This window comes from Tiliqua scincoides, chromosome 7, assembly GCF_035046505.1.
Source record: "Tiliqua scincoides isolate rTilSci1 chromosome 7, rTilSci1.hap2, whole genome shotgun sequence".
In the NCBI taxonomy this organism is placed as follows: domain Eukaryota; kingdom Metazoa; phylum Chordata; class Lepidosauria; order Squamata; family Scincidae; genus Tiliqua; species Tiliqua scincoides.
Window position 1 is genome coordinate 74,715,834 of NC_089827.1, and position 8,254 is coordinate 74,724,087.

Consider the following 8,254-nt stretch of genomic DNA (forward strand, 5'->3'; position numbering starts at 1 on the left):
AATTGTCTTTTTGATGCTGTATACAGTCAGGACCACAAACCCACCATATCCCCCAAAGGGAGGACTTAAATAATACAGGTTTCTCCTGATATCTGCAGGGGTTATGTTCCTGATGAATACCCAAAACCGCGGATAGCAGCAAACCTTATTGAAATCCATCCCCACCCCCCACTCCCAGTCATGCCCATGACTCACCTTTCTTCATCTGCAAACACTTTGCTAAATGGAGCTTTTTCTTTCTAGACAAGAACCTGGACTGAAGTGAACAGTAGAGGACTTCCTGTTAATGTTCTCATTATCTCCTCCTGTAGCATTCTTCTAGCAGCTATGAGTTTAGGTCCTTGCCGTCTCTGTCTATATCCTGTTCCAAAGCATAAGGAAGAAAAATCTTCCCTTTGCAAAGCATTTGCAAATGAAGAGAGGTGAGTCATAAGCATAACAGCGGGGTGGAATTTGAAAACCACAGATAAGTGAACCTGTGGATATGGGATCCATGGGTATGGGGGGAGATCCTGCACTCAGTTATCTTTGGCTGGAAGGGGTGAGGGAAATGAGGGAAGTAACATAGGCTGGTTATGCTGGTCTGTGACCATAATAAAGATTGATTGATTGATTGATTGATTGATTGATAAGCTGGAGCTAGCTACATGTCAAATGCAAGCATAAGCCAAGCACAGCCTGTAAAACATACTCTAATAATGAATAACCTAGCCCCCAAAGCTAATCTGTCTCCATCAGGGCAGCAGATTAACCCCTTGGGTTACCACTTTCTTCATGGGACAAAAAACAGCTTTAGGAAGGGGGATTTTTGTGAGCCCTGCAGAGTTGTCCCCTGCTGCAGTCCATCTCAGCCCCAACACTGCTGCTATTTAAAGGAGAAAAAAGTAGGACAGTTTAGAGCCATATTTCTCAAGAGCAGTATTTATCAAACCGTGGGTCGGGACCCGTCAGGTGGGTCGCGAGTCAATTTCAGGTGGGATCCCATTCATTTCAATATGTTATTTTTAATAAATTAGACTTGATGCTACCATGTATGTGACTGCATTTGGGGAAATGTTACACATCTGTCCTTTTAACAGGCTACTATGTATAGGCTTTTAACAATGACAGTAAGTGGGATTTACTCTCAGCTATGTGTGGGTAGGATTGCAGCTTAGGATTGTTAAAAATTTTCTTGCTTGATGATGTCACTCTCCAATCATGACATCACTTCCGGTGGGTCCTAACAATTCTCATTCTAAAAAGAGGGTCCCAGTGCTGAAAGTTTGAGAACCACTGCCCTAGAGGCTAGGGGAGAGAAATGAAGCAGAGGTTTTGTAAGATCTGGGTGGGAGAAAAGGGATGAAGCAACTTAGGGGAGGTGAAGGAACTGGGCGGGGTGAGACAGCACAGTGGCCCTAGGGTGTCAGAGCCAGACATGTAGCCTCAACAAGGTTAAGAAATTGAAGCAGAAAAGGGCTTGCAATTGTTCCAGATAAGGAACTATTTCTTAAGGCTTGAAAAACAATTTAATATGCCACGCAGTCCATTCGGCCTGTGCCTCCTCTGCAATAGCCTTGCAGGAAGAGGGGTCTTTAAAAAGGCATAAATAAGGTATTTACTCTAAAGCAGAAGCATCAGTGCCGTAGAATATGCGGCGAGCGCTTGTCTCTCAGCCACTTCAGTGTCCTGGTTTATGAGAATGTTTGCTAAGGGGGGAAAATTGCTTCAAGATAGCCTGCCTGCTGATGTTTGGCCTTCAGAGACAAGCAAAATCACCCCTGAGAAGGCACTGCGCATACAGCTCAATGTTCAAGCCCGAAAGGGCAGGCAGTAGCACAATTTCTGGGGAACTGACAGGGGCAGAGAATGTAAATGTTGACATGGCTTCACCTCTTTTACATGCAGTTGGCTTGATTCATGGAAACACCATCTATGATGCAATCAGCATTGTTTCTATCAAAAGCACCAATATTGATTGATTGATTGATTGATTGATTGATTGATTACCTTTATTGGCATAGAATAAATTCCAATATTATCTGAAAGCAGAATCCATTCCTCTGGAATGCTGGACAGCAGTTTACATGTGGTATGGCTTCAGTTTGCACGAGCAGATATGGGGAGCAGCTGTTACCTCGCAGGGTTTGGAACTGGGAAGGGGAAGTGGCTCATTTATGATTAGAAGAGGATTAAAAAGCAGGCACTAGCCATAACTCCAGCCTATAGTCCAGTCCAGCTCCATTGCAAATAATGACCAACTGTGATTTCTGTTTTGTCAATGTGAAGAAGACCCAGATTCAGTGACTCGCGTCAACCTTCATAAGACTTGAAGCAATGTGAGAGCCATGTTGGCAGACTCTAGCAAATACCTGCTAGAGTCTGCCATCTGCTTTGGAAAGAAGCTTTTGGTGTATGGCACTCTGCAAACCTGACAGGAGGAAAGGATTCTTGGTTTGGCCTTTTTCCTGGCTGCACAATGCTTCACATCATGACTTCTGCCTTAAACAATGTCATGAACTCTCAAGTATAGTGTGACTTTCTCATAGATAAGGACTATGCATGTCTATGTAGAAGTAAACCTCATTGAATTCAACGAGATTTACTTCCAGGTAAGTGTGTATAGGATTGCAGCCTAGATGTTGGGGATACTTGACTGATAAAACCTAGGAGCTCCTGCTGTCAGTCAGTGGTGTAGCTAGAGCGGGTGCAAAGCACTAAGTTTTGCAGGTGCCTGAACATAGCGTGCAAGCAGCCCCTTCCCCTCCCTTTTGGAGCCATTCTGGGTGGTGGAGCAAAATGGAGGTGTACACCTGGATCCGAAGGGGAAGGGGAGGGGTCGCTTGCACGGTGCATTCCAGCACCTGCTGAACTTAGTGCTTTGCACCCCCTCTAGCTACGCCTTTATACTGCTTTAAACAGTATAAAATGTTTCACAAACAACTATTTCAATGGAAGAACCAAAAAGTTAAAAAGCTGAGCATCCATCTTCATTACATCCACTTCTGAAACAGGCTCCAGTCTGGTTTTCTGGGCCATGTGAATGGCATTCACAAGGGACGTTAAATAGGGTGTGGGCCACTTTTGGCCAGGCATGTAACGCCTTTCGCCCTGGCATTCTGACAGGCCTCTGTTTTGCACCCCCACCTGGAATAGCTCCAAAGGGGAGGGGAGGGGCCGCTTGCATGGCATGTTCAGGTGCCTGCAAAACTTAGTGCTTTGCACCCCTCTAGCTATGCCACTGCAGTTTGCCAGCATCAGCCCTGGAAGTCACAGGAAAACTGCACAAGTCGCACCACTTTTTTTCTGTTTCCAAAAAACAATCTGTGTTGCTATAAACTGACAGGGCTATAAACTGTGTACTTAGACAGCTGGCCCTTTAGATGTGTTTTATGATGACAGTGCAAGTTTAGGGTGGGGAAGTGTGTGTTAATCCCTTTGCCGTTAGTGTGTGGAAAAAATGTAGCAAACGCCTTGCTTGTCTAAAACAAAACAAAGCCAAGAAACACATGACACTCAGCCCGGGTTGTTCTGGAGCCATGATCATTTCATTCAACTTCCTCTTTCCATTTTGCCCCCGCAATATATTTCCTATTTGATGCGGCTGGAGCTTCTGATGCAGTGTCCACACAATGACAACTGCCCCATGTAGTTCCAGAGGCATTTTGAACTGAGACTGGCACTTTGGCTGCATGGCAGGCTTTCCACTCTGGAGCCATCATCTGATGATTGAGGAAGGCAAAGTGCATCATGAAATGCCATTTGATCTTCCAGTTTCCCAGCCCGCACTCAACTTTGTGGGCTGTTCAGCTTGCAGGGAGAAGCTTTGCAGCCCAGTGATTCCCTTTCATCCATTTTACCTTAGTGAGTTTTGTGGGTGAGAGAACTGCATGTTGCTGCTTTCTGAGGCATTGCCAGCCACATGTGGGATGTGAGAATACTGGTCCAAGTGTGGTCAGGAGCTATTGGTTGCTTTCATAGAGGCAGACTTCCTCCAAATGAAGTCATAGTCACCAAATACATTGGGCTCATAGGAAATAGCTTCTGTGACAATTCCCTTGATGGAATGCTTGTATGATGGAAGTATTGCATCAAGGATGTTCCTCACTCTATAATTATTAAAAACTCGACATGCCACAAGTGTTATGATTCAATTTAGTATTGTCCTGTTATATAAAATTGTGCTCAGGCCTGCTTCTGCCTTGTATTTCTTATGGCCCTTCTGACATAGCCTTACAGGGACAGATCTTGCAGTCTGCTGCTGTTAAGCCCTGGAATGACAGCACAAATGGTTGGCAACCTTCAGTCTCGAAAGACTATGGTATAAGCCTACAGCACCCGGTATTCCCAGGTGGTCTCCCATCCAAGTACTAACCAGGCCTGACCCTGCTTAGCTTCCAAGATCAGACAAGATCAGGCATGTGCAGGGTAACAGTTGCTATCACACGTCACTCTGTCATTCTGTGAGCAGGCATGACAATGCAAGCTGCTGGAGGCCATGCTTGGGTGCCATTGGCTTGCAGAAGTTCCCCCCATCCTCCACTGGAGAAGGTAGGTTGGCAGCGGGGGAGGATCAGGGCAGAACTGATTGGGGAGCAGAACAGGCTAGGGGTAGAGAGGGTAGGATAACTAAATAGTTGGTGTCAGTCCAAGGAAACTTATTAACTTACCTCTCCTTGGATGTTTAGTGCCCCCCCACACACACACCTATAGCATCCAGCATGAGCCCCACTGCTTTCACTGGGCTGGCAGGGGATAGGACTACTAGATCCTTAGTCATATTTTGAAATATACAGCTCAAGAAGCAAGTAGAAAATGGCTGAAGCCACCAGTCTTGGTACAGCTGAAAGAGTCAGAATTGAACAGGAATTGAATAGATTCTAACAGCCCAATCCTATCCACTCCCCTGTTCTAGGTCCAGCCATGACAATCTATGTAGCGGGGGGTGGGGGGTGGAGAAGGGGATATAAGGAATGGGAATCCCACCCTGCAATGGGTCTCTTCAGACATGCACCAGCTAGTTTGATGGTGCAAGTCCAAGGAGAGAAAGGAGGCGGGGAGTCTGTTACCGGAAGGGATACGATCTTCATCACCATTGGATCCATCCCTCCCGCAGCCTCCTCACCCTCCAGTCCACCTCCCTTTTGGGTTTTCATGGGCTCCGTTGCTTACATCGGGTTGTTTCCATGGAACCAGAAACATGCCATCATCCTGGCTGCCCAGCCTTCACTTCTCTTTGATAAGCCTTGCCAAGCAGCTTGGATGAATGTGAGGGCCGCAGCCAGTCTCTCTGTGCTTGGTCTCATTATTTCTCCCTAACTCCAGCAAGGTCTCAGAGCCCCTGCGCCAAGAGTGCTCTTGCCTTCTGGTTCTTTACGGCATGTTGCAAATAGTAAATGAAACCATCCAAAATCCCTGAGTGCTGTTCTGCGCAATTTCAGGCAAGGGTTAGTACACCATACGCAACGTTTTCTACCCACTAATCCTTTGAAGGTTTTGCAGTACACTCAAGTATTTTCCTTTCCCGCTGTTCGTTTCGGAGGAGCACTGCACTTGCAATGCAGCCTTGCGCACAATCTACCTGGTAGGGTCAGGGCACGTGTCCTTGAAGAAAACTCTCAGGCTGTACCTCCTGCAAAATATTGCTGCCAGTCTGGAATATCAAGAGATGGGGATGGATTCCAGCCAAGCTAATTAAAAAAAGTGCTAGTTTGCTTCTGAGCTGAATTTAAAGGTGCTGGTGTTTGAGTCTGAGTCCCTTCAGGGGACCCACATCCCTTCGGGATCGCTTTTCCCTGCAAGAATCCCAATGGCAGTTTTGCTCCAAATGCTTTTTTCACTGCATGAGCGGCAAGGCCTTGGTAGTGACCCTCAGGCTTGTGGTCCCCCTGATCTGGGAAACTTTTTGAGAAGAGGTGGAGAGCTGCTGTTGTCTCTTGGCTCTTTCTGGGAAAGCTGCAAAACATTTTTTCCCCCAGGTGGTGTTTAGCTCTCATAATTTCCTGGGTAGTTGTTCTTTTGTCATCTTCTGGTCTAGTTTGATTGGGGTTTTTCCTTGTTTAAGTGCAATTTGGGATTGAATTCTCTCTCTCTCTCCCCCTCTCTCTCCCCCTCTCCCTCCCACACACACACAGAGAGAGAGAGAGAGAGAGAGAGAGAGAGAGAGAAAGAGATCTTCCATCACCTGTGTTTTCATTGGAGGCTTTGTTCTGCTGCTGTGGGACACACCAAGAATCAGGTTGTGACCCACCAATGGGTCCTGACCCTCAGTTTGGGAACCACTGCTCTAGAGCTTTACAGTTCTACTGCACAAGGTTAACTGAAATAAATAGGAGCTGTGTAAGATCTGTTGTTCAGGAGAAATTCCCCTTGTATTTTTCTGCAGTAGGCTAAACAACAGTCTAATGCAGGAGTGTCAAACTCGTTTCATACAGAGGGCTGAAGTTAGCATTCAGGGCTCCTGCTGAGCACCAGAAGTGATGTCATTCTGCAGGAAGTGACATCATTAAGCAGCTAATGGCCTGAAGCCAGACCTTGTTCTCATATAGAAGCTCATTAACTGCAAATGACAGAAGAGAAAATATGCAAACCTTGATCATATTTCAAGATTTGGGAATGTCCAATTTTCACATGGGCTGCCATTTCAGCAGTAACACCTCAGCTGCTGAGGGCCAGATAAAAAGCTTCTGGGGGCCTTATGTTTGACACCCCTGGTCTAATGCATCTCACAGACAGGGTATTTCTGCTGATATTCTGCATTATATTTTCTCTTTGGGAATGTAATGAGAAGGGAAGTGCAGCTTGGCTGAATAATCCAGGTGTTTGTGATTTTGGTGTTGGTGCTGCTTCTATTTAGAAAATGGAACTTCCTTCAAATCCTTATCATCCTAAGCGCAGAGATGCAGACACAGAGGAATCCCTGTTGGTTTTCAATGGCATTGTGTGTGAGAACAGCAGATCCCAGCTTTCAATTTGTGCTAATTCACATTTTTGTCATGGAAAAATATCGCTAACTATGGTGGAATAAATAGCTAGTTACTCCACAGATTACGTAAATCAATAGGAAATCCCAAAGCAATTCCAAATGGTCGTGCTAGAGGAAATATCTACAATTCCCATAACTCCTTGGCTACTCAAAATCAATCAACATCAAATTCTGAGATGCACACATACCGTCTTTAAATCAATTCAGCTTTCTCTGCTAAAACATGCCTGTTGCAATCAAAGTAAATATTTCTGCCTGGCTACATTTGGAATTCTAAATTCACTTTAGACTAATTATAGTATCTCTTATGGCATCAAGAGGGAAAAAACAAAACTCTGTGTTCCTAATAAATATGTACATAATGGTAATTTTGGTGAGTGTAACCATGAGTATTGCATTTCAAGTAAATAAATACGAGTGCAGAATGAATTACCATTTTTCTTTTGGAACTACATCCTCAAAAGAAAGGCAGTGACACAATACTTCTGTCTTTTTGGTCCTGGAATATTAGGGCCAAATCCTCTCCAACTTTCCTGTGTTGATGCGGTTGTGTCAACAGGGCAAGCACTTCATCCTGCAGTGTGTGTGTGTGTGTGTGTGTGTGTGGAGACAGTCACAGCGGGCTCCTCCAGGTAAGGCCTCCTCAATGTTTGTTCCCTTGCCTCAGGGCTGCACTGCGGCTGCATCAGTGCTGGAAAATTGTATAGCATTGGGCCTTTAATCATGGAATGAAGATGAGCATAATTAAGTCCAATTTTTGTGGATTTCTTTGATGCCATCTAAGCTTCAGGGCCTGAATTTGGAAAGCACAGTAACTGGACTGTCAACATTTCAGATTTCTAAATTGGAATACTGGATCCAAAACTGGACCTCAGAAACCAAAGTTTCAACACTAAGAACGCATGAACAGACCTGCTGGGTCAGACCACAGGTCTATCTACAGCACAGTCCGATGCATGTCAACTCAGAAGAACATCCCATTGGATTCCACAGGGCTTATTCCCAGGAAAAATGGTTGGCAACCTTCAGTCTCGAAAGACTATGGTATAAGCCTACAGCACCTGGTATTCCCAGGCGGTCTCCCATCCAAGTACTAACCAGGCCTGACCCTACTTAGCTTCCGAGATCGGATGAGATCATGTATATAGGATTGGTGTCCTAGTCCATCATTCTGCTTCTCACAGTGGCCCACCAGCTGCCATTGATAACTCTGATAATGCATTGGAGCCATTCAATTATTTCCTTCATAAACCATGTTGAGAACTCATTTGTAAAAGCAGTTTATATACC

The 8,254-nt window shown here is 45.3% G+C and overlaps 1 pseudogene; it reads right to left on the bottom strand.

Annotated features, from left to right (window-relative positions):
* Positions 1–4,305: 4,305 nt before the first annotated feature.
* LOC136657761 (5S ribosomal RNA) lies at positions 4,306–4,422 on the bottom strand (annotated as a pseudogene).
* Between the last annotated feature and the right edge of the window lie 3,832 nt (positions 4,423–8,254).